General features: G+C 42.3%; 1 protein-coding gene across 2 annotated transcripts in view; it reads left to right on the top strand.

The window, feature by feature from the left end:
• Positions 1–298: 298 nt before the first annotated feature.
• CNTN1 (contactin 1) overlaps positions 299–26,902 on the top strand; it is a 310,396-nt gene continuing 283,792 nt past the window's right edge. Inside the window, exons 1-3 of one of the 2 annotated variants that reach the window (XM_084810709.1) lie at positions 299–846; positions 2,017–2,109; positions 22,780–22,869. The gene's annotated coding sequence lies outside the window, so the exon portion shown is untranslated. The remainder of the gene's footprint in view (positions 847–2,016; positions 2,110–22,779; positions 22,870–26,902) is intronic. The other variant, XM_084810708.1, reaches the window with a different exon arrangement.

Raw genomic sequence — 26,902 nt, 5'->3', positions numbered from 1 at the left:
CACCCACACAGACTCGGCTTCTCCCCTCCCCTCCTGTTTCGGCTTCTCACTTCCCTAGCTCCGCGAAGCATCGGCTGCTGCCTTGATCTGCGTTTCCATCTCCCTGAGCATCCTCCAATCCCGTCCGGCAGTCCAAATCCATTTCTCCACGCCCTGCGTCCTTGCGAGGGAGCTGCTGGCGCAGGGCAGCGCCGCGGTGAGAAACTCCAGGTAGGGTAGGATGAGGGCAGGAGCTTCGCGGGGGCTTCATTTTGGCACTGGGCATGTGCGAGGGGACGGCGCACGGGCCCACTGAGCCGGCGCGGAGGCGGGGCCGCGCTGCCCCGCCGCCTTTGCACCTGCAGTAATGTGTCACCGAGAATAGAGAGGAGATGGGCGGGTGGGAGCTGAGCGCGCCGCTCGCCTTTCCTCGCCACCCTCCGGCTCTCCGGGGGGCGTAACGGCTTGCGCCGAGGACCGAGGCGCCTCCTGAGCCCCGTCGCCGCCACTCCCTGGCTCGCCCCCCCCCCGCAACTCCTTTGCAGCTGCGAGGCTGCGGCTGCTTCCCGCCCCGCGAGCGCCCTACCCTGACCCAGCAACGTTATCCTGGTTGCCAGGCTCAAGAGTGACATCACCCCTGTCCAATCAGTACCCGACGCTCCCCCCCGCCACCCTCCCCTTGCCCCAATAGGCTCGGTTCGCCCGGAGCCCCTCAGGCAAGGCGGGCAGCTGCCGAGGCGTTTGGGAGGCTCGTGGAGGAGTAGAGGGCGAGCGGGAAGGCAGGCAGGGCGCTCCCAGGTGCGTGCGCCGGGCGCGGGAAGCCTCCGGCGCCGAGTCCCGCTGTGCAGCCGCTATCCCTGCACACAGGTAGGAGCTGGCTTTTTTATTGTTCGATCTGCGCAGCGGAGGGGAAGGTCGGAGGGGCTGGTTTACCTATTTCTGGCGTGATTTACATGCCCCGAAGCCCGGCCCACCCTTCGGGAGGGGTGCGCGCCAAGCGCGGGGCGGGCTGAGGCCGCTGGCATAACCTCTTAGTTGTCGGGGTGCGCGCGACGCTCCCGGGGGAAAGGGGTGCGCCTCAGAGCGAAGTGCGCCGGGTTGACGTCGGTGCCAGGTGGGGGCAGCCTGGGGGCAGCGCCGTGGATGCCGCTGAAGGAGGACGGAGGGGAGCCCGGGCAACTTTTCCCACTGAACCCCGCCCGAGCAAGAAGCAGCCAGCTCGGTTTTTTGGCGGGGGCAGTAAGCTGTGACTCGAATGCAGCCAGTTTGGGGAGGGGAAGAGTGGTCGGAAGCGGTACGATGTTTAGTCAAATGTAGGTTGCCGCCCGCTTTCCTTTTCTTTTTCGCCCCCTATACATTCTCCCCCACCCCCTTTCAGTCTTAGAACACCAGGAGTCAAAGACTTCTTGCCTTTCGGCTCACCTGTTTGACTCCTTTGCTCAAGTTCTGGTGATATTTAGCTCTTTTGCCCAGGCTATGGTGATAAAAATAAATTCATATTGCCCCAAGCGGATGGATGGATCCATCCATCTGCTTGGGGCAGTATGAATTTAAATATATATATTTAAAAGAGTGTTTCTCTCCTTCCTTTTCCTGAACTGCACCATTGCTGAGGAGAAGCTTGTCTGGATTTCCAACAGGCAGAAGCGTCAAGGAGAACAAGAGCAAGATTCTTAAGCCTGGTTACACAAAAAATACATGTTGCTCAGGGGTGATATTTTCAGGGGGATTGATGTTCACACAAGCATTCCTAATTAATTGTTAATTTACAGTGTCTGAACTCATGGGAGTATTCACTGTGGAAAGGACCTAGCATGATCCAGTGCAAGGAAATGATATTAATTTGACAGTACATACTAGGTAGATCCCTGTAAAAAGCCTCGTTAACCCATCCTAGGTATACCTTTGTGCCCCTAAAATGGGTTAACAGGCCTTTTCACATGGAGGAATAATATTTTATGTATGTTATTGTATAGATACTTAGAGGAACCACTGTATGGGGCTGTTTTATCCCAAGTGTGTGCATATATATTGCAGAAGCTAGACTGAAAGAGCAGACCAGGAATTGGATCCACCTTTACAGTCAGTGAAAAGACAGTAGACTACTGAAATTGCAATGGCCTCCAGAAGGTATCTTTAACATATCCTCATTGCTGTTGTTTGCATTTACACCTTAAATATGCTGCATATATAAAGCGGAAGTAGGACATATAATTCACCATAAACTTCATTTTTAAAAACCGTATTACATAAAAGTAGCCTGGACTTGAACAGAAACAGATTGAGAAAGCCTAAAGAATGCAGTTTTTTTTAACATGTAGGATATTTTCCAGCCTGTGTATGAATAATGCAGGCATTAATAGCTTTCGTTGTAGTTCACACATCCATTTTAGCGCTGCCATGGCAGTTATGCAGGCATCTTGTGTAGATGCTGTTTGAATTCCAAAATGCAGGCTGGTTTCTCTCTGACAGTTTTTGTCCAAAGTTTTATATGTTTATAGAATCCTTGACAAGCCCACACTTGTACATTTGTTTTTTTGATTACTTTATTTGAAATGCAATTACTTTTTCTTCTTTCTTTTTTTTTTTTAATAAATTGTCACTTGGTGTATATGTTGCAGTTCATCTTGATTATAGTAACACCTGCTGGTGAGAACAGAGAAATTGCTCCCAGACTCTGCCACTGCTGAGCTCAGCAGTAATGCCGCATACTAAATAGAAATGCAATATATAAAAAGTTTCACTGGTTTTGGTGAAAGTTCTTTCTAAGCAAATGTAGTTTTGCTATATAGCCAAGGGCATAAATTGCAACTTTCACCTTTATTCCTCAGTCGAGACTACAGCCAAGACTTCAGTGAACTAAGGGTGGAAGTAGCCATTTTTGGTAGTATCAAATGTTAGCCCTACATAGAGTTGACCCATTGAAATGAATGGAAGTTAAGTTAGTTGTGACTAACTTAAATCTCATTCTTTTCAATGGGTCCACTGTACATAGGACTAACATTGGATGCTACTTTATGCCTCTAACTAGATTTTATGTATGTTATCATATGTAACTTTTAAAAAGAAAAAGAATAAACAAGGAAATCCCTGGTTAATAACTCTGTACGAATAATATAAATAACCAATGACTATAATGCTTCATGGCATGGGAGGAGACAGATACCTGTAACAAGGTATTCAAAGTACAAGATTTTTACAAAATTGACCTATATCTACCCGCATCACCCATCTACCCCCATCAACCTCCTGCAAGGATTGAGAAGGAACAAGTGAGGTTATATGAGGCTCAGAGAAACTGGAACTGGAACCCTCGGTCATTTGCTGTAATAAATTTGCTAGGCACTTTGAGGAGAAAGTTGCTCGTATTCATTCAGAACTTGATGCTACAGTTATCGCAGAGTCTGGAGAGGTGTCCAGTGTCCTGTTTGGTTGTGTTTCCTGGGATCAGTTTCAGTTGTTGCAGCCTGATGTGGGCCAAGATACTAATCAGTCTGGCCCACCACATGTAAGCTTGACCCTTGCCCATCTTGGCTTATACAGCAGGGGTGGATTGGCTGGGTGGGTCCAGCGAGTGGTAAATGCTTCACTCTGTCAGGGGGTGGTTCCTGCTGCCTTGAAAGAGGCTGTAGTACACCCTCTCCTGAAGAAGACCTCCCTGGATCCAGAGGTATGTGAGAACTATTGCCCCATTGCCAATATCCCCTTCTTGGGCAAGGTGCTTGAGTGTGTGGTGGCTGGGCAGCTTCAGACTTTCTTGGAGGAAACTGATTATCTGGACCCATTTCAGTCTGGTTTCAGGCCAGGGTATGGCACTGAAATGGCCTTTGTTGCTTTGACTGATGACCTACTCTGGATGAAAGACAGGGGGAGTGCTACCCTGTTGATCTTCCTGGATCTCTCAGAGGCTTTTGATACCATTGATCATGGTGTCTTACTGGACTGGCTCTGCAGGATGGGAGTTGAGGTCACTGTGCTACAGTGGTTCCACTCCTACCTGCAGGGCTGATTCCAGACAATGGTATTGTGGGATTCCTGTTCTACCCATGGCTATTAAGCTGTGGGGTGCCACAGGGTTCCATTCTATCCCCCATGCTGTTAAACATCTATATGGAGCTGCTGGGAGAGGTCATTAGGAATTTTGGGGTGGGGTGTCACCAGTACGCTGATGATACTCAGCTCTGTTTCTCCTTGTCGTCGGAGTTGGCTGAGGCGGTGAAGGAGCTGGACCAGTGCCTAGAGGCTGTAATGGACTGGATGAGGGCCAAGAAACTGAAGCTAGACCCTGATAAAACAGAAGCACTGTGGATTGGTGGTTCCCGAGTCCGGGAATTGGGTAAGCAACCTGTCCTGGACGGGGTTGCACTCCCCCGAAGGAGCAGGTGCGTAGCTTGGGAGTACTCCTAGATCCATCCCTGTCACTGGAGCCCCGGGTGGACTCTGTGGCCCAGAGTACGTGGGGCCAGCTTCAGCTGATCCGCCAGCCACAGCCTTTCCTGGACAGGGGTAACCTAGCCACAGTAGTAGATGCACTGGTAACTTCCTGATTAGACTACTGCAATGCACTTTACATGGGGCTGCCCTTGAAGATGACTCGGAAGTTGCAACTAGTGCAAAATGCAGCAGCTAGACTGCTGACTGGAACACCTCATCAAAATCATATAACACCAGTTTTAAAGTAATTGCACTGGCTACCAATACGCTTCCAGTCATAATTCAAGGTTTTGGTGATGACATTTAAAGCCCTAAGCAGCTTGGGACCTTGATATTTGAGGGAGCACCTCTCCCTATATATGCCTGCCAGAGAACTGAGATCTGTTAGGGGGGCCCTCCTCTGCATCCCACCAGTGTGAGAAATACAATGTGGTGGGATGTGGGAGAGGGCCTTCTCTGCTGTGGCACCCTGGTTTTGGAATGCCCACCCCTTGGAGGCCCGATTGGCACAGACATTGGTCTTGTTTTGGCACCAAGTAAAAACATGGCTTTTTACCAAAGCCTCTGAGGGCTAAATGCATTCCCTAGCACGTTATTTTAACTGTTTTATTGTTTTAGATTTTAACTGGTATTAGCTTGTTTAATAGTTTAATATGTTTTAAAGTGTTTAAATTATTCATTGTGTTATACTGCTTAAATTGATTTTATCTGTACACCGCCCTGAGATCTTAATGATATAGGGTGGGATAGAAATGTTTGAAATAAATTAATTAATAAATTATGTATGAGTCAATCCATTTACGAATGTAATCCAAAAAGCAAACGTAGCTGTATTGACCAAACAAAGTTTCCAAAATCCTTATTCATGTAATACCTTTGTTAGGTCAACCAAAAGATCACAAAAAGGTGCAAACTTTTGAGATCCCCTGATCCCTTCTTCAGGCAAGACTTTAGAAAAAGTAGGTTTGAGGCGGGGGCGGGGGGAATGGGACCCTGACTTGATGTGGAAGTCACATTGCGAGAGTCCCAAGATTAAGTAGGGGAGAAGGAGTCTGTGGACAGTCAAATTAGGCTCAGCAGGTGATTCGGTGGTTACACTTTGGACCTGAAGCTGACCCTATGGTTGCTGGGATGAGAAATGGAGAAATGTTTTGAAAATATAAAATTGAGCTGCTACTCAGTAGTATCCCCCCCCTGGGCTCCTTTTACTGGTGGACCACAGAGAGAAACTACACAGTCTCTATATTTACAATTCATATGTCTTTTTTTTTTTTTTAGACCTCTGGTATGAATGTTTAAAATGTTTAGGATGTTCAAAACCCATCATTATGTTGTAAGACAGGTTACTATTATTATCGTCCTATTGCGGATGGAAGGGGGCCTGAGGCTGAGAGATATTCACTTGACTAAGAGCACCTGGTTACATTATGCCAGAGATGAAATTCAGACTGTGGATTCATAGCTCATATTCTCAGACATCATGACTCACCCACTCTCTGTACTTACTGTAATCCGAGGATTTCAACTTCTCAAAGCAGCACCAAGATCTCTTTGGCCTTCAGCACTGAGCATACCCTAAATCATGGAACCATAACTGATTTTAAGGATGATCCCTTACCACAGGGATGGGCAGAAGGTAGATCTCTGAATGTTTTGGACTTCAGCCCCTAGCATTCCTGAGAATTGACCCTGCTGGCAGGGGCTTCTGGGAGTTGAAGTCCAAAACACCCGAATATTTGCTTTTTGCCTACCCCTGCCTCACCACACAAACTAGCAAGCACCTTTTGTTCTCTATTAAGTTAATTAGACTTCACAAATGCAAAGTACTTCCACAATTCTCTTCCTCCTTCATCTGCCTGTTGGCAAGACATGGCCCTTCAGATGTTGTTGGACTTCAGCTCCCATCATCCCATTGGCCTTGCTGGCTGGAGTTGATGAGAATGGAGTTGAACAACATCTGGTTTTCTGGATTTCCCCCTGTTTTTTCCATTTTTTTCTGGGCCTTCACTTCCCTAGGCAGGCCACAGGTTCCCCACAAATGCTAAATAGAAGTATGATTACTTAAACATCTTTTGCAGAGAAGATGGGTCCTTGGAGAAATTGAGGTCCTGTGGTATCAGCTAGCTTTTCCTGGACTCACCAGGTTTTCCAGAATCCAAAGTGACTAGACGCCTGCATTTCAAAGAATTTCCTAGAAGGTTTCATCTCAAAGTTCCAGTTGAGGCTTCAGGCTAGGAAGGATTTTTTATGGCTTTAATTTAAATGAATCTGCGCCACTAATGCAATACTTATTTCCCACAGCCATTCAAGGGAGTGATTTGGGTATTCTATTTTAAATGGTTGCAAATGTTATGAATGGCCATTAGTTTATGTACTCATCTTGAGATGAATCTCTGATCCCAGAGTTATTCTTAACCTAAATAATCTGCACTTGTTCCATCAGACTTTATTTCTTTACCGTAAATTGCAGGGTTGGCATATAATCCCACTCTTTCCTCTTGCCCATTAATCTAGTCATTCCCGTTCCAACACACATCTGTCATTGTATGTATTCCAACTGTGGCTATTTCTGAAGACTACCAGTATTGTTTGCAATTCATTAGTGATTATACATGATAACCTTGTGATGAAATCGTATCATGTCATGAGCCATGCTGCCAAATTTCTTAGCTGCACCTCTGTGTTTATTCATTAAAATGTATGTAGTGCACAGCAGAATAAACGTAAAACAAACATAAAATGAGAAAATTAAAAAGCAAAAACAGTAGATAAAAACTAGGAGCAATACATTCATCATAGTTGAATAATTAGAAGCCTGGGGAAATGGAAAGGTATTTGCCTGGTTCCAAAAAAGCCTGCCTGAGGAAGGGAGAAAATTCCATAAATGAGTTGCCATCCCTGAAAAGGCCCCCTTTCTAGGCACCATCTGCTTCCCTTCTGATAGTGAGTGCATCCAACCTCTGATGATCTCAGTGCATGGGAAGCTGATGCAATTTCATTCCCCGCAGCGAGCCGTGCCATAGGTTCCCTGGCCCAAATCCTGGTAGAGCTGCTATAGTTTTTGAGCTACATAGGAGGGAAAATTTCATCAGGTACGGTCTCTTCAGCATGTAGTTGGTTTAGATGTACCTGGTGAAATTCTGCCTTCCTTGCATCTCCTAACAGTACAGGAATTCTCTTAGGGTTTGAATTTGGCAAGATTAATCACACCTCTTATCCCTGAATCCCTTTTTCAGTTTGTCTGATCTATATAACACCTATTGCACCCCAGTGTCCTAATAACTTATTTTTTTTTTAGATTTTTAAAGATTTTCTTTTAGCACCTCCTCTCACAATCCTCTTGTGAGATAGATTTAATGTTGTTCCTCAACCGAAAGTTATGACTTGCACAAGGATGTTAATCTATGTCTGTAGTTGTTGTGGGATTTTTCACTTGAATCTCTCAGGTTTCTAACGTGCAGAGTGAGCAATTAGATTTTTGTGATGTTTTGTGCAGTAGCCATTTGCCAGTATACAGTTAACAGGGCTGATTTACAGTTTCAGTAGGTGTAGCTAATTTTCTCCCAACATGGGAAACACATGCAAGGGCAAGAGCATGCCATCAAAAACAGGTAAGACCGGCATGAGATGTCTTCGTAACTGCACCCTTTCTGGAGACATGGTTGCTACCCCCCTGTGCCTGTAGCTTTAATGACACTTTGATCTGCAGCAGCTATCAGCAAGTGGAAGTGTTTAGCTCCATGGCATAAAACACCTGCTAGTTTTTGCATATCCAGTCTCTGTTAAAGGCACAGGAAGAGGCTAGGCTTGCTTTCTTCTGGCCACTGGCAATATCTGAATTCCACAATAAATAAGTTAGTAGGATACCAGTAGGTGTGCCTGTAATAGAAGCTAGATCTGCAGCAATTAGCAGCTGATAACATTCATCTCCAAGGTATAAAAACACCTGTGCATTGCAGGAGATCAAGCTGCCTCACACATACTAAGGAATGGGAAAAGCAATAAAGAGTGTTGTGGCACCTTGAAGACTAACAAATGTATTATGGCATAAGTATCTGCAGACTAAAATCCACTTCATGTTGTAATACATTTGTTAGTCTTTAAGATGCAACAGCACTCTTTGTTTTTGCTGCAACAGACTAATGTGGTTACCTTTCTGGAAATACTGCAGCTGGCCTCCCTAAGTGTCCCTTTAACAGCTAGCAAACCTAGATGGCAATGAGTGGAGATATTTCCTGACTAGTTAAGTTTCTTCCTTCCTCCCTCCCTCCCCTCCAGTTTTATGATGGTTGCATGGAAGATCATGGCATTCCATAAGAGATGGGGGTATGCCTATAGTGAGCTATTGCTAATTGTATAAAGGCCACTGGGTTAAAATAAAACTGCAGTAGATGTCAGGGGAGTTTTGTTGAATTTGCATAATGAATAGTCTTTACTGGAAACTGATAAGGTTGTAATTCTAAATCCACTTACTAGGGAGTAAGTCCCATTGAACTTAGCATGGTTTACTACAGAGTAAATGTGCATGAACAGTGCTGTGTTTTAAATAGTGCTGTGATTAAACCTAGAAAATTGTATTTATTTTAAGATGTTATTTTTTCCTCAAATCTCAGGCCATGCCTACTATAGCCTTTGATTTAAAATGTTTGGTTATGTTTCTGCACATATGAGCTTTCCCTTTCACAATAATATTATTCATAGAATTGGAATAAGATTAATCTGCACTTCATTATAAGGGTGGGATTGACTTAAAGACAAATTGGGCATGATCAAAGTATACTTGAAATTAGGGCATATTATACATTTCTTGGAATACTACACAAGTTTGCAAGCATAAAGGAAGGTTTGTAGCTAAAACAGGCCTAGGTTTGTGACCCAGCACAGCTGTTCCAGTTCCATTTGTGCTCTCTTATTTTTGGATGTTCTTTGGAATTTTGCAAGCAGCTGACCCAGTCCTTAAGAGTGGTTGATCTATACAAACCTGCATTGTGTTGGCATATTACTAAAGAATTCAAAGGAAGTGATGAGCTCTGTTCCTTGACAGTTTTCCCTTGATGAATCTGGCCACAGAAGCCTCTAATGTTACTTTAGTTTGCTATGTAGAATTGCTGCAATTTCTATCTGGAATTACATCAGCATTAAGAATTCACAGCTGGATAATCATTTTCCCTTTCCCTTCAAAACAAAATGGAAATTCAGGAAGCTGGGTTTGTGAAAGCTTCATGAAGTGTTATTAGCAGACAATGGTTGTTTCAGGTTTTAAAGGCTGGGGCAGATTGAAAGGACTTAGAAGCTGCTGTTGCCTTACCTTCAGGTAGCCATCTGAAAGTGAACCAGATAAACAGTGATAACATAGAGATGAAAAGCCATTGTTAGGTCCATGGCCTAGTGGCTAGATTGTTGAATCTAGACTTAGGGTTCAAATCTCTAAGGCACATCATTTTTCAATATTCACATTGGTAAACATTAGTGTCTCCATCACCCCTTTCAGCATTAATTGCCCAGTCATTAACATGTCTACTTGGAGAATCAATGGGACTGGCTTATCTATTTGTTTATTTTAATTTATTGCATTTATACCTCGCCTTTTCCCTCTTGCAAGGACCCCAAGGCAGCTTGCTTAGTCATAAGTATGCTTAGGATTGTCGTGTAAATGAGCTATTTAAAGAAGATAAATAAGGAAAATAATTGTAATAGATTGGTGCATAATGTTAAGTTGAGCAGAATATCCTGCAGAGCTTGTGTTAGGATTTAATCCTCCAGTTCAGGAGTAGGGAACCTGTGACACTTCAGATTTTGTTTGACTACAACACCCAACATTTCTGACCATTGACCATGCTGGCTGGGGCTGATGGGAAGTAGAGTGCAACAAGATCTGGAGGAACACAGGTTCCTTACCCCTGTCCAGTTAAATGATACATAGGAAGTAGCCTTATAGCGAGTCAGACCCTTGTTCCATCTAGCCCAGTATTGTCGACGCTGTTTGGCAGCACCTCTCCAGGGTGTCAGGCAGGAGCCTTTCCTAGTTCTCCCTACCTGGAGATGCCAAGGATTGAACCTGGAACCTTCTGCATGCAAAGCATATGCTCTGCCGTTGAGTTATGGTCCCTCCCCTGTGGGAAACCTGACTATCAGTAAGTGGGGTTGACATGAAAATTTCAGGACGTCTGAAGACAGGGTTATACCATTTAACACACAAAACATACACCACCCCAAAGCATAAACCAAAAATCCCAACTATCTAGGCATTTTGAAAACCAAATCAAGACTGTCTTCACACATCACAACAAACACGTATAAAAGAGAGAGCAGGATTGTTCCTACAGTCTTTATTTCCACCTACTACATGCATTTAACATTTATCTCTGAAATAACTACAGTAGTGTGAAAGTGGTGTAGAGATTGAGAATGAGCTCAAAAGTCATGCTGATGTCAGTGGGTGAAGTCCTGCTCCCCACTCTATGTTCAGTGAATAGTGGGGATGGTGGGATGAGTCTTATCTTACAGAGGACAGTCCTCTATTTTAATGGATGTCCAGCCCAAATTCAATTTAAAGATAAACAACTTTAAGAAGTAGGGGTTTTGAAGTTGTCCATCAACAGCTAGCACCTGGACAGTAGACTGAGCAGGCGCATATGTCACTTGGTCATGGTCTTCCTACTGTGGTGAAATGTACTGTATTCCTGTTTAAATTATAGTAATGCTTGCATTTGCAGATATTCATAAACATACATTTGTGATGCAAAACTCTGTCCTCTGTTATCCTCTTTTCTGGTGATGCATTTCCACATGATGTGTAAGTGGCCAATTTAGGTGGGGGATATCTGCAGAATCCTTATGGCATCTTCTCAGCAGCTCTGATAATTAAAGCACTGGTTTTTAGGCCAGTACAAAACTTAATCCCATGTTCTTGAGCTAGTGAGTTATTTGGGATCCTATTATGGAGCTGAAAAGTCACAAACCTAAATACTACTCCTTGATATTCTGCAGAACCAACTTAGCCAAGAAACCTGTTGTGCAGTGGAGTATACTGTTGTCTGTAGAATAAAAGGAACACACCAGTGAGTTTTTGGTGGGCCACTCCTCAGACATGAAACACCAATGTACCCATTCAGGTATACTTGATAAACTTACTATCAGGATACCTTCCTTCTAGGCCAGTGGCCTTGCAGACAAATTTAAGATCAGTTCCCCAATCTTCATTTGATACAGTATTGAGTGCTGATCTCAACACAGCTGAACAAATAAAGGGAGAAGTTGCTCATCCATGTAATCTGTCCAGTCTCTTCCTTTACACTCTCCTTTACACCCAAAGTAGCCCTTTCACTCCTCCCACTTGCATTTACCATAAATCTATTTTACACCTGTTTTACACCTTTGGGCAATCCATGTTAAAGTAATGGCAAATGCCAGTTATAGCCATTCCCTTGATTCTAAGCAGTGTTTCACAATCTGCTGGCACATGTCAAAGCAGGAGAAAAGCAGTGCAGTAATTTTCCTGAAGCATGGGAGCAGTGGGGTCAGAATTGCTGTCTGATTTTTAATAGTAGCATGCTTGGGGGAAGCCTTTGGGCATCTCTACACCAGCCTAAAATCCTGCATTTAAAATGGAGCTTTCTCACAACAACTCCCTTTTTTACGTGCTTCCTTTCCCCCCACTCCGTTACCCCTCCTCCTGCCTGTATCCGAGTCTTCCATTATCTTTCATTGATCTCGCTCCTCTTCTTGCCACTTTCACTCTTTTTACGGAGGAAACTGAAGCAGAACATAACAGGGTAATTTGATAGCTCATTATCTGCAATCTATTTAAAAACGGAACCAAGGGCGTTTAGTGCAGGAGATGCCTTGGATGATCTCTGCATCATGTAAAGAGCCCACAAACTTCCGTGAAGGAGCAATCTCAACCGCAGGATAAAAGCTCAGTGTGAAGGAGCCCTTTGTAATGGTTGGTTGCTGTTTGTTTCATCAGCAGAGTTATTTGAAGGATTTAACATACAACCTATGTTTTTATGGCAACATTTTCATAGGATGGCTATTATTCATAAGTTGGTGAGCAATCTTGTATCAATGACAGGGCATGGTTCATATTTATTGTAATTCTGTTTTCAGTTAATAATGGGGTTATTCAGACACAATGCAGACATACATTATGGCTGCATTATGCAGCCATGTGGTGTTACAAGTGTGAGCTGCCATGAACTTCGGGTTCACCAGCTTCCTTCTCCCCTTATTTGCTGAGACTAAAAGCTTTCTGACTGTGATTAGTGGCAGATCATAGTTTGCTGTTTTGACAGAATCCATCAAATTATAGATTGGAAAAACCATAGTTTGCCCTTAAACGAGGGTTGCAAGCCATGGTTTGAATGTGGTTTGCAGTTCTGGTTTAATGCAAACAGTAGTTTGCTGCAAGCTGAAATTAGAAACTTCCAGTCTTGACATGAAAGCAGCAGAAGAGAAGGGAGCTTCCATACTTGTGCCTTGTTCTCATAACACCAAACATATCAGGGTTGTGCCCAATCTCCAGTTGTGGCAAATGGCAGGTTTTTGCTGGGGGATTTTCTTGGGCGGGGGGGAAGAAGGATTTAATTTCCTCACCTTGTGTCATAGTTGTATTCAGGATAAGGGGTTCTGCAGCTGCTGGGGGGGGAACATGGAGTTCAAATAATGGAACTCCTACATAACACCTAATTTGGCTCTACGAATAAGAACAATAGAGTATACAGGCACAAGTGTGTTCCTATTTTCTTCAATACAAGATTGGAGGGCATGAATTATGGGCATGCATGACCATGCCCTTGCTTGTGTACAGGTAAAGATTTTGAACGCATCTAGTTCTAAAATTTAAATGCACTAGTGATTATGGGTATGGATTGTGCCCATGTAAACACAACATTGATTTGCATTGACTGCTTTTGGAAAACTTAGGAGGCTGCTTGAAGAACCGCTTTGTGGAGTGTGGTTCTTCTGGTGCATCAGCAGATGGAGATAACACACTTTTTTTAAAATACTTTTTTAATTAAAAAAAGGTAATGTTTTCTTCCACAAATGTTTGCAGTTCTGAAGCAGTTGAGAAACTAAGGAAGTGGGGATTAATGCTGTAGGGTAGCAAGAAAGTTGCCCTTGCCAATGAAGTGAAGCAAGTAGCTACTAAGGAGAGGGCCTTTTCTGTTGTGGCACCCCAGTTGTGGAATGACCTCCCCAGAGAGGTTCACCTGGTGACTACGTTGTGGTCTTCTTGGCACCAAGTGAAGGCCACCTTATTTTCCCAGACATTTTAGTCTTTTAGTTTCTGTTGTTTTTAAATTTGTTACTGTAGTTTTAATCTTTACACGGCTGCTGATTTTTATTTTGCTTTTATACTGTAATTTAAATTTTTAAAGTTTTATATTATGTTTTATCATGCTGTATTTTATGATTATAATTGTTAACTGCTCAGAGAGCTTCAGCTATTGGATGGTATAAAAATGTAATAAATAAATAAATAAATAAATTGCTAATGATGCCTGGGCTGGTCTTTGACCGTAATAAAGTTTTATCTATCTAATGATGCCAAATGGACGAATTTGAAGAGCCCAGTGGCCTGAATGGAGTGCATGAGATCTTGAGAGATGTGTCAACAACCCATCCAGGCCTTAATCATACGGTGCAGATCATGGACTTTGTGTAATATGTGATTGGTTCATAGAGCTTATAGCAGGGGTGGGGAACTGGATTTGTTCCTTGTGGCAGGCCAGATGATGTCATGGGACCCCTCTCCTGATACCATAATAATGCCCATTTTAGCCTTCTTCATGGAGAGAATGGCACAGAGCCTTTCTTTGCATGGAGAAAGGGACTCAGCTGGTGATTGGAGGAGCTGCTTCCCCGAGCACCAGACTAGTCATGTGGTAGCTTCACCCACAGCTCACTGTTTTGATTGGGACAGTAAACAGCAGCTGAAGGGACTCTGCAAGGGCCTGGGGGAAGCCACTCTTCCCAGCGCTGGCTGAGTCTTAAGCTAGCTTCACTCCTCTTCTGCGTTTCTGTGATTGGGAAAGGCAAGGGACAAGCAAAACTGATTGAGCCTTGGCTTCAAGGCTGCAGCTCACTTGCTGTCCTGCCCCATCTCTCTTTGGAGGGGCGGGGCTTCTAGGAGGAGAGAGACATCAGGCAAGACCTTGTGGGCCAGATGTGCCTGATTTGGCATGCATGTCAGAGGTTTCCCACCTCTGAGCTCTAGGAATAGAGGGGTTGAAGAGGTCACATTCAGCAAGATGAGTTGAATGGCTGCATGATGAGTGGCTATAGCTCTAGGATGTAGTATATGGTCGAGAGAAACAGGAGGAAGGTTTTAACACTTTGCATTGAATGCCTGAACCCAGCTATGAATAAGAACACACATTTTAAAATGTGGCTATGTTATTCGTTTAGAATATTGGTTCAGTTTAGAGTGAATTCTTGTATTAAGCAGAGCAGTTAAAGAGAAGGTTGCTAATCTTGCCACAACTATATTTTGTTCAGCTGTAGAGTTCAAATCAATGCTTGCCAATATACTATACAGACTAATTACTGGCAATTTAAACTCTTAGATAAATATGAAAGATTTCTGTGTAAATGAGTTATGACTTAATAACTACCAAATGGTAAAGATAATTTTAGTTTTAGGTAGTAAATGTTCTGTCCTCCCAAGTGATTTTTTAAAGTTTTTTTTGCTCTTCTTAAAAACTGTTTCCCATAATTTGAGTTTCACCCACAAAGCTCTATTTCTTTGCTTCTGTGATGTTTTTATTTCTCCAGTGAAAGTTGGCAGGTGCTTCCTTTCCAAATGCCTGAAGAAGTAACAATTGTAAGTAATGCTACTTGGGAATTGGCAGAGAATTTGGCTAAGGAAATTACTCCCTTCCTTCATGCTACAATATAGTCTTTGAAAGACAAGTTCTTGTTCTGTTCTCCTTTTGGGGAAAAACACACATAAATTTATCCTCTCCTCTCCCAAAAGGGTGAAGGGATAGATATAAGCAGCCATAACGGCTTGAGACTTGATGTGCTCATCTAAACCAGCTGAGGAATGGGTGACTCTGATGCTACTCTGAAGTAATTTTGGAAATAAGAAGAGAGGGGAAATATTCACTCTTCATTAGGGCCAGCATCAGGGATCAGTATTGTCAGGTACCTGCCCAAGCCCACCTGCCAGCAAGGGCCAACTGCTAGCCCTCTGGCCTTGCTCCTCTTGTAGAATCATAGAATAGTAGGGTTGGAAGGGTCCTATAAGATCATCAAGTCTAACCCCCTGCTCAGTGGAGGAATCCAAGTCAAAGCATCCCTGACAAGTGGCTGTCCAGCTTTACCTTGAATTCCTCTAGTGCGGGAGAGCCCACCACCTCCCTAGGTAATTGGTTCCATTGTCATATTGCTCTAACAGTCAGGACGTTTTTCCTGGTGTTCAGCTGGAATCTGGCTTCCTGTAACTTGAGCCCATGATTCCATGTCCTGCATTTTCTTCCTGCCTGTGTGTTTGTTCATGCCCTCTCTGAGCATGTGAACAGTGACAAGAGCATGGAAATGGAACATCAGCCTCCACTCACCTTGCCCTATCCTTCTGGTAGTGATACAGACTGGGCCCAGCAGAAGAGAACAGCTGAATGGGCAAAGAAGAGGAGTCCCACTGAGGCAGTCTTACCAAAGAGCTTCATACAACTTGGAACCAGCAGTGTTCCTGATATACAGTGACAAGTAAAGAATAAGTGCCACTGGGCAAGCCTTCAGGCCTACCTAAGTAGCTCTTCAGATCCCAGCCATTATATGGGATCCAGTTTTCCTGGATCCCATACAATGGAATCCAGGAAAATCCAGTCCTATGTTGGAAAATAGTGCAAAGCTAATATAGTCTCATGTAATACAAACCTAGGTCTGAGGCTCACCGGTGTAATTGTGAATGGAGACTTTTGGAGCTAGACACATATATGAATCATTTCCACTATTTTGAAACACAGGAATTACTCACACATAATTATTGATGGTGCTAGAAACTTAAAAATAAAACAGATATCAAATTTAGGCCAATATTATCCAGTATGAAATGTACCATTCTTGGCTTGACTCTCTGGGTGGCAAATGTGCTTTCTTCTCTCCTGTAGAAAGCTGTAATGACAAACTAAGTGTTAAGCATTGGGAAGGGATATTGGGAATCCCATATGCTGTTTGTCTGGAAATACATCAACAGTTGATCTCTTAAATCTGTAATTTGGAATGTTTGCCTGATTGCATAGCAACATCTGCAAGTTATATTTGTTTTGGCAAGGTGAGGTTCTTTGTCATCCTGCTAAAGTATGATCTGTCCTCAATTCTGCACTTCTTAGGCTATTCTTAAATGGGCTAGGGCAGTAAAATATAATTGGACACAAAGCTAGCAAACTGAAGGAAATCCCCCAGAGACCCTCATTCTTTCCTTGCCAGTCCTTGCAGTGAGGATAGAGCAATCTGCATCAGGATTGCTGGTGTGTGTGTGTGTGTGTGTGTGTGTGTACATATATGTATGTATATGTGTGTGGCTCCCATCACCTGAGCCATCATCATATATGGGGCACCCTGTTGTAGAGGAATCTCAGTGTGGCTGCAGTGGAATCTGCTGCAGGAACATGGCTCTAGATGAGGTTCCATCTAATGTGTGGTGTAAAACAACCAGTACCTGAAAAAGCCTCAGGATATTAGAAGTATGGTTGCTAACCTTTGATTTTTTAAAAAACACACATGTTGGGTGGTAGAAGACCCTTGGCAAGACTTGGTAGATTAGGGATTAGTGCCTAGTGGTTATTGTTATGTTGGAGATGGACAGGGCCTGGTAGACCAGGGTATGAAGGGTTGGAGGAATAGGTAGAAAAATAATCGTCAGACTTACCATCTCTGGTTTATTCAATACTGAACTTGAGGCAAAACTACTAAAATGGCAGGTAAAATGTAGGACGGTATTGAAAAGGGAGAAAATGGAAGAAAGGAAGAAAAAAAGGTGGGGGAAATAACGTTCAAAGAAAATATAGTCAGTGGATGTGGGATGGGTGGCACAACAAGTTCAAGGAAATGAAGTCAAACGTAAGGCACAGGAGAAAAAGAACATTAGTATGTATGGCAAATAGGACCAAGAAAAGAAAAGATTAAATATGGGGCACAGGGAGGAAGAGAAGTACGATTGTCCATACTGATAAATCAAAAAATAGAGAGCCACAAACATCTCCCTAGTTAGAGCTAGAGTATTTTGTTTCAGAGAGTGAGCTCCATTGTCACACTGAGGGCCTGGGATTGTTGTATACTGTGAAGTCTAATTCACACTAAGGAGTCGAGGCAAGTCAAGTTCAGTGGATTCTGACCAAGCAGGAGTCAGGTTTCCCGGAGAGAAAGAAAATAGAGCAGCACCACGGAGAGCTCCGAGGGATGCTATTGCTGAAGGAAGCCGGACAAGTTTACCTGTATGTTGCTCCAACAAGTGAACCACCCAGAGAGCTTTGGCTATTCCATGGTATAAAAATGGACTAAATACATAAATAAGTAGCATGTTGTGACTGAGCCTTAAGTATGGTTTTGGCTCCTTTTAGGCTGGTTAGCCCTGCCTCCCTATTTACGGAGGCCTTTTCCCTTAAAGTGACCTGGTCTATTTCAGCAACTATTTAGAGCTAAATTTAAATTGATTTTTTTTTTTTTAATGAATGAGTGGTTTGCTAGCATTACTGTTTCAGATTCATACAGCCAGATGCAAATGCCATCATGTTTAAATAATCTGTAGTCAAAACACAATGGAAGCCATGCAAAGCCACATGAAAAAGCACTTCACCATAGCTGTTCTACGTACCTGGCAGGCTCATGGGCTGTGGATTCTCTACCTCTGATTTAAAGTATATTAGCTTGCATGCTGTGACATATGAATGCAACTGCATGCCAGTGCACTCACCGCTGCTCTATCAACACTGTACTTGTATGCTTTGGTATATTTTTAAATGTTGTGCCACTAGAATAACTAAGTCCTTTTCTTCATATGGCCTTTGTCACATTTAAATCTGCTCTTCACTTACTTTGATGTCTCAGTAATAACACTGCAAAACATACAAGCACAATCTATAAAAGACAAAAACATCTAAAAATTATAGATCAGCAGATGAACAATGTTAGTATGCATATATGTGTCACCCTGCTTATTTAACTTATATGCAGAGTACATCATGAGAAATGGCAGGTTGGATGAATCAGAGGTCGGAATTAAGATTGCTGGAAGAATTATCAACAACCTCCGATATGCAGACGATACCACCCTAATGGCAGAAAGCGAAGAGGATCTCAAGAGCCTCTTGTTGAGGGTGAAAGAGGAGAGTGCAAAAGCTGGTTTGAAACTCAACATTACAAAAACGAAGATCATGGCATCTGGCCCTATCACTTCCTGGCATATAGAAGGGGAAGAAATGGAAGCAGTGACAGATTTTACTTTCTTGGGCTCCAAGATCACCGCAGACGGTGACTGTAGCCATGAAATTAAAAGACGCTTGCTCCTGGGGAGGAAAGCTATGGCCAACCTAGACAGCATAGTAAGAAGCAGAGACATCACCTTGCCGACAAAGGTCCGTCTAATCAAAGCTATGGTTTTCCCAGTAGTAATGTATGGCTGTGAGAGCTGGACTATAAGGAAGGCTGAGCGCCGAAGAATTGATTCTTTCGAACTGTTGTGCTGGAGAAGACTCTTACGAGTCCCCTGGACTGCAAGGAGGTCAAATCAGTCCATCCTAAAGGAAATCAACCCTGAGTACTCATTGGAAGGACAGATAATGAAGCTGAAGCTCTAATATTTTGGCCACCTAATGCGAAGAGAAAACTCCCTGGAAAAGACCCTGATGCTGGGAAAGACTGAAGGCCAAAGGAGAAGGGGACGGCAGAGGCTGAGATGGCTAGATAGCATCACGGATGCAATGAATATGAACTTGAGCACGCTCCGGGAGAGAGCGCAGGACAGGAAGGCCTGGCGTGCTATGGTCCATGGGGTCACGAAGAGTCGGACACGACTGAACGACTGAACAACAACAACAATGTGATATATATATATATATATATATATATATATGTATGAGAATGAATGTCATCAGAAAAATTCAGTAGAGGCACATAAACATATACAGAGTGAAGTAGAGTTGTCTTTGGGACAGTAAGTGCTTTTTAACCTTCAGGCAGGTTAAAAAGCAGGCTGGTGGTGATTCAAAGGGACTACTTCAGTGACAATAAACTAAACCCCCTAACTTTTCTGCTCTTGGATTATCAATGAAATGTGACAATTTTGGTTTGTCCAAATAGTATTTTTTTTTCTTTGTTACATTTTTATGGCTTTTGACATGCAAAAATCAGTATATGTATATGTACAATAAGACGTATACATATACTGAAGATGGCTGACTTCACTTTTGCAGTCTGCAAATACATGTAATTTGTATCTGTAGTCAACAAAGAGTTGATTCTACCTTATTATGAATGGCTGCAGAGTTAATGCTGTGATCTCTTTTTCTGATACTGCTCAAAGAGCATTCTAAATAGTATTGGACAGATGGTGTCCTGTGTAGTATGCTCCTGGATGTTCTCTTGACAGGGATGTAATTGAGTTTATAGTGTTGAGAGTAAAGGGATTATGTTTGTTTTCTCTTTTTGCGCTTTAGGCAGTGATCTGTCCCTAGAGAAAAAACTTTAGGTCATCATTGGAAGCAATAAGTAGATATTATAAGACCTGAGAAGTAGGTCATCTTTAAAATGTCCTACTTTGCATATATCAGCCACTAAAGTGATAGAAAAGTCAGTATGTATTAAAACCTCAGGGCATCATTGGCTGATGCTGATATTGTCAAAATGAGTAGTCTGACATGTCCCTGATTAAATATTTGCATGACTGAATTTTATGAGGGAGAAACTGATAATTGTGTGGTTCACCATTAATATTTTAGTAGAATTCTTATAGACTATCACACCTATAGTCTACACAGCAAACAGATTTTGTACAATGTAAAGGAAAATTACTTAAAGGAAGTGCTGTATTGTGCAAAAGAGCAAATGCCATCAAAAAACTGCCATCAAATATATCAAATGTATTTGTAATGGTTATTTACTAGTTTTGGATGTTTATCTGGTAACTCATCCAGCTTTTAAAATATATATGTTAAATAATTTTTTAAAATATTGGTCACTTGTAATAAAATGTATGTGACTAGGCTGGCCTGGCCTGGGGCTACTTATGGCTATGAGATAAGTCCTTGAATAATGCATAATGTTTAGGAAAGTAAAGAAAATGGATTTGTACAAGGAAAAGAATTATTTCAGTTTATGTAAAACCCAAACAGATATTAGCTAGAGCTTTATATTTGTTACTGGCCAGATTTTTCAGTCCTGAAAATATGGATTCTTTATTTTAGTTTTATTATGCTGTCTGCTTGTAAATTGAGGAAAATGGCATGAGTGCTGCATAATCTTGCCGCCGTACCAGTATGCATTGTTGCCTAGCAGCAAGAAGACTTATTAAAGGCTAAAGAACTACCCATTTTGTACTTAAGGGAACATAAATGGTTCTCCACCTCCAAAGTAATGGCTAGAGCTTTGGGACATACAAAGTCAAATATGGAATTTTAAAAGCTGTTATATAGTGAAAAGCTGAGTGGAGCTTTAAAAACCCAGTTCATAACTCTGAATACTTGTGAAGAGAAAGACATATTTTCCTAAAATTACCTCAAGTCACAAAATTACTTGGCTTCCTTTGAATTATATGTTATCTCAAATTTTTACTTTAAGGTTGTTTTCACACTATTGTAAATTAATTCTGGTGATTTCCAGCAATTTCCTGTTACCCACATCTGGAGGATAAGGCTATCAACGGCTGCTACTAACTATGGCTTTGTATTCAAAGCAGTATGCCTCTGTACACCAGTTGCTGGGGAACATGAGTGGGATGGTGCTGTTGCACTCACGTCTTGCTTCTGGGCTTCCTGTTGGGGCATCTTGTTGGCCACTGTGTAAATATAATGCTGGACTAGATAGGCCTTTGTTCTGATCCAGCATGGCTCTTCTTATGTCCCATGTTGAAGCTGATTGCAAGAGGATAAAGCATTTTGGGTCTCTTGTACTTAAGAACATAAGAGTTGTGCTGGATCAGCCTGAAGGCCAATCTTCTGCTCCCACCAGATGCCCCAGTGAGATGCCCACAAGAAGGACATGAATACACTAGTACCCTTCTGCTTACATTCCCCAGCATACCAGATACTGGGGGTAGTACACAGACATCGTGACCAGTAGCCAATATACTTGGTGTTTAGCAATGAAGTCCTGTCCAGGGATGGCCCAGCCCTGAGCAACTTGACCTGGGTGAATCTTGCTCCATAGGGTAGGGAGCATATTACTGATTTGTGTAAAGCAAGTAAGTAGCCTCTAATCTTGGATATTTCTTTTCTTCACTTTCCAGTTAAAACGGCCTCATTAACAATCCTCCCTCTAAACCTCAACCATATTTAATATAGGCTGAAATGGAGAAAGGACTTGTGATCTTAAGCTAATGATGTAAGCAAGAATACTTTTCCCCCACCTTCCTGTGGTATAGAGCTAATTAGGCTACAATCCTATGCATGTGTACCTTGGAGCAAGTCCCACTGAACTCAGGTTTACTTCTGAATAGGCATGTATAGGATTGCAGTATAGGCCAGTTGCAGTAAATGTAACAAAGAGGCTTGTGGAACCTTTAAAGACTAACAGCTTTATTAATGGCATAAGGTTTTGCAGACTAGAGTTTAATTCATCAAATGCATGAAGTGTTATACTCAACTGGTATTGCATGCATACACACACACACCCTATCTATGTAGATAGGGAAAACGGTAAATAGTAACAATTAAAGCTTAAATGTCAGCTAAATAAGCAGAAACCATTCACAACAGCTGCTGTTGGTGACAACACAATCATCCTAGCAATGCTAAGTTAATTAACACATATAGTGGGGAAGGAAACCATTATCTCAATTCAAGCCTAAATGGATAGAATCAAACTGATAAGTTCTAAACACAATTTCATGCTGAAACCTTCTTTGAAATTCCTTTAGGAGAATGACAACAGCTTACTCGTAAAATAAGTTGTATTGAGATGTTGCTGTTTATTCTTGAAAGCTTTATTTGTGGACATTGAAAATCAAGTTCTTGTTACAAGCAAGTTGGATAAATTTCATTGATGAAAATGAATAGATAAATGTGTATTCAGTGGGAGCCACAGGTGTAGAATCCATGAAGTAACCTCATAGAATATCATTCTGTTAGAATATCATTCTAAGATATGAATACAAATGGAGACATGTCTGCATTTTAAAAGAATCAATGTTACTTTTTATTGTAGGAAATCTATATTGCTGTGAAGACTGAAAAATACTGCGGGGAGGAGACATACTTAGTATGATGATGAAGTTTTGAAGGTGCTGTAATTAAGGTCAGTGGCTATTGGTCAGTGGCTGCAGCCCTGAATACTTGTTAGTAACAGGATGTGCAGATTTTATTCCTTCATATGAAATATACAGCTATTTTGAAATAAAGGCTACTACTCAAAGTATCTCTATTTAAATGCTGGGGTGGGGGGAAATGGAAAGCGTACTTGCCCTTCCCTTTGTTGTTGTTATTTATTCGGTCAGTCGCTTCTGACTCTTCATGACTTCATGGACCAGCCCATGCCAGAGCTTCCTGTCGGCTGTTGCTATCCCCAGCTCCCCAAGTTCGAGTCCGTCACCTCAGAATATCATCCATCCATCTTGCCCTTGGTCGGCCCCTCTTCCTTTTGCCTTCCACTTTCCCTAGCATCAGCATCTTCTCCAGGGTATCCTGTCTTCTCATTATGTGGCCAAAGTACTTCAGTTTTGCCTTTAATATCCTTCCCTCAAGTGAGCAGTCTGGCTTTATTTCCTGAAGTATGGACTGGTTTGATCTCCTCGCAGTCCAAGGCAGTCTCAGAATTTCCCTCCAACACCACAGTTCAAAAGCATCTATCTTCCTCCACTCAGCCTTACTTATTGTCCAGCTCTCACTGCCATAGGTTTCCACGGGGAATATCATTGCTTTCACTATGCGGACCTTTGTTGTCAGTGTGATGTCTCTGCTCTTCACTACTTTATCAAGATTTGTCATTACTGTCCTCCCAAGAAGTAAAAGTCCTCTGATTTCCTGGCTGCAGTCAGCATCTGCAGTAATCTTTGTGCCTAGAAAGTCTGTCACTGCCTCCACGTTTTCTCCCTCTATTTGCCAGTTATCAATCAAACTGGTTGCCATAATCTTGCTTTTTTTGAGGTTTAACTGCAACCCAGCTTTTGCACTTTCTTCTTTCACCTTCGTCATGAGGTTCCTCAGCTCCTCCTCGCTTTCAGCCATCCAAGTGGTATCATCTGCATATCTGAGATTGTTAATGTTTCTTCCAGCGATTTTAACTCCAGCTTTGGCTTCATCAAGCCCAGCATGTTACATGATGTGTTCTGCGTACAGGTTGAATAGGTAGGGTGAGAGTATACAACCCTGCCGTACTCCTTTCCCAATCTTAAACCAGTCCGTTGTTCCATGGTCTGTTCTTACTGTTGCTACTTGGTCGTTATACAGATTCCTCAGGAGGCAGACAAGATGATTTGGTATCCCCATACCACCAAGAACTTGCCACAATTTGTTATGATCCACACAATCAAAGGCTTTAGAATAGTTAATAAAACAGAAATAGATGTTTTTCTGAAACTCCCTGGCTTTCTCCATTATCCAGCGGATATTGGCAATTTGGTCTGACCATTATGAGCTCACTGATGATTTCATCAGGGTGCTCCCTGCTGCCTCTAATTTGGCCATCCCTGAAGGCTTGCTATTGGGAATATGTTTTTAGGTGGAGGAATGCCAGATGGGATTAATTGATGTAGCACCTTGGTTCTTTGTAATATTCTATGCCGATGTCAAGTTGGCTGAGTTTATCATCCCACAACATTTCTAGTCCCTTAAAGCTTGGGATACTGAAGAAAAGCAATGGCAATACAATTAGGGTTGCCATCATAAAAACTAAAGCTAGGCTGTTGAGCATTCATGTGGATCTTATGGGTTTGTTGTTTGTTTAAGAACCTCCCCGTATGCAGTATTTTATTAGATACACTTAGGAGACACACAGATGTCACTGGAAGTGGCTTGGAAACAAATGCCAAAGAGTTCAAAGAAGAAAACTGATGACATTCAGCCTATCTAATAGTGTCCAGCAGAATTTACATTTTGTAGTCACTGAATAGGTCTTTAAACACAGTTGGATGTCGAAATTATTTCTATGTGAAAGCATCAAAAACAAGCAACTTTATAGACCACACAGGAGGCCTTCAGAACACCTTTGTGGCATGATGTCATCTTCTAACAGTGTCGCTGAGAACTGGTTGCTGAGAAAATGAATTGCTTATCAATGCTAAATAAACACTTCAAATTACTTACTTTAACTGTTGTAATCTCCCACGTGCTCCCTGCATTTGTAATGGTGTTTAAGGCCATTGGAGATAATAATATATTGAGATATCTGCACTCCCTTCAGCACAAGTAAAGCAATTAAATTTCTGTGCATTCTAATTTGGAATGCATTATGACAGGACTTATGACAAACAAGAAATGGAGAAAAGTAATTATATTAAGAGGCATCACAAGCACAGAAAACTGTATTTGTTTAATATAAATCATTATATTCTACTGGCAAATTCAGATGTATGTAATGTCAGTTTGTAAATTAAATGAAAATGTAAAGGAACTCCAAATGGCCCAATGCAGGCTGATCAAAGAAATGAAGAGGGAAGGCACCAGAACACCGTGCAGACTGAAGGAGGGAACCCTCCAGGAGCCTAAACAAAAAAGTACTGCAAGTTGGATAATTGTGAAGACGTTTAATTGAAGGCCAATGCATTTCAGGTTCTAAAACCCCTTTTTCAAGGGCACTCTTGAAAACCTTACTGCACTATTATCTTTTCCGTGATTAAAAAAATGAGTTGCTAAGTGCACATACCACAAAGACTGTAGTAGACTTTGTGGTCTGTGCACTTATAAAATGGTTGTTGTTGTTTTTTACCATGGAGGTCAGTTCTCTAGGATCAGAGCTTGGAGCGAGGGCTCCGAGGTCAGTACCTGTGAACTGTCCTATGCTATGGCCGTCTAGCCACTGACTAGCGGCCATAGAGTTGCACTCTTAATAAGTTACTCACAGTAGCTTATTTTTTTAATAGTCCATGATGTCCTGCCACATGAGCAGGCTAATAAACTACTGTGAGTAGCTTATTAAGCTACTGTGTGTAATTTGACTTGCGCCCCCCACCCCCATCCTGCTGTAGTCCTCCAACTGAGCAGTAGTGCTATTTCACCTCTAAAGCACTGGAAGTTTGCAGGATCCAAACAAAACTTCATACACAGCCTCCCCCAGTCAGGTAGCACCTGATACACCATCAAAACTCTGCATGATCACTCACCAAGAAGTGGAAATTCCAAGTGCAGCAAAAGGGGGATGTGGTTGTAAAACTTAGGGGTCTGCAGGTTCAGGACCAAACTTTTGAAATTTGAAATTTATTGCTTTTTAGCCAATCAGGCCATCTGCATACAAAAACAAATAGAATTCTCATATCAACCAAAAGGGAGACCAAAATACAAATGGTTAATAAAATAACAAAACAAATTAAAAAAAAATTTAAAATCCTAAAACAGTATTTGCCAGCATGTTATTACCATGTTTACAGATTAGTTTTTGTTTTTTTTAACAGTCAATGACTTTCACCTCTCCAGGGCTCGACTGACAAACTTAGTCCTATACGATGTATAATGATCTGTTCCAGCTAATAATAATCGAGTGAAGCTCAAATATTTTGGCCACCTAATATGAAGAGAAAACTCACTGGAAAAGACCCTGATGCTGGGAAAGACTGAAGGCAAAAGGAGAAGGGGACAGCAGAGGGTGAGATGGCTAGGTAGCATCACCGATGCAATGAATATGAACTTGAGCACGCTCCGGGAGAGAGCGCAGGACAGGAAGGCCTGGCGTGCTATAGTCCATGGGGTCACGAAGAGTCGTACATGACTTAACGACTGAACAACAACTTGCACTGGGAGTATCCTCAAGCACAACTAATAGGGGCTCAAGGTATTGCTTCCTCAAATCGATGTACAATGGGATTCTGCTAGAAAGTGCATCATGTCCTCTACCTTGGGGCAACCAGCTGGACAATCTGCAGTCATGCCATGATGGGTCCTATAAAGTACCTTCACCTCCATCAATTGGAGTGATTTCGGTCTGCAGCTAGTCATGAGCCACCTCAATTCATGTGAGGTGATGGAAATCAGATGTGGGGGAACCTTCCCCGGAGAGGTCATGATGCTTTTATAGATCTTAGAGTGACTTTCAGCAGCAACAGCCATTGTTGTTTTGGATATCAACATCTTGTAATCTCTTTGAGATCTCCTCCCTAGCTCTATCATAGCCCCTCACA

The sequence above is a fragment of the Heloderma suspectum genome, chromosome 7 (assembly GCF_057233095.1).
Source record: "Heloderma suspectum isolate Gila_16-S chromosome 7, 16-S_ref, whole genome shotgun sequence".
Lineage (NCBI taxonomy): Eukaryota > Metazoa > Chordata > Lepidosauria > Squamata > Helodermatidae > Heloderma > Heloderma suspectum.
This window is presented reverse-complemented; position numbering and strand designations above follow the sequence as displayed.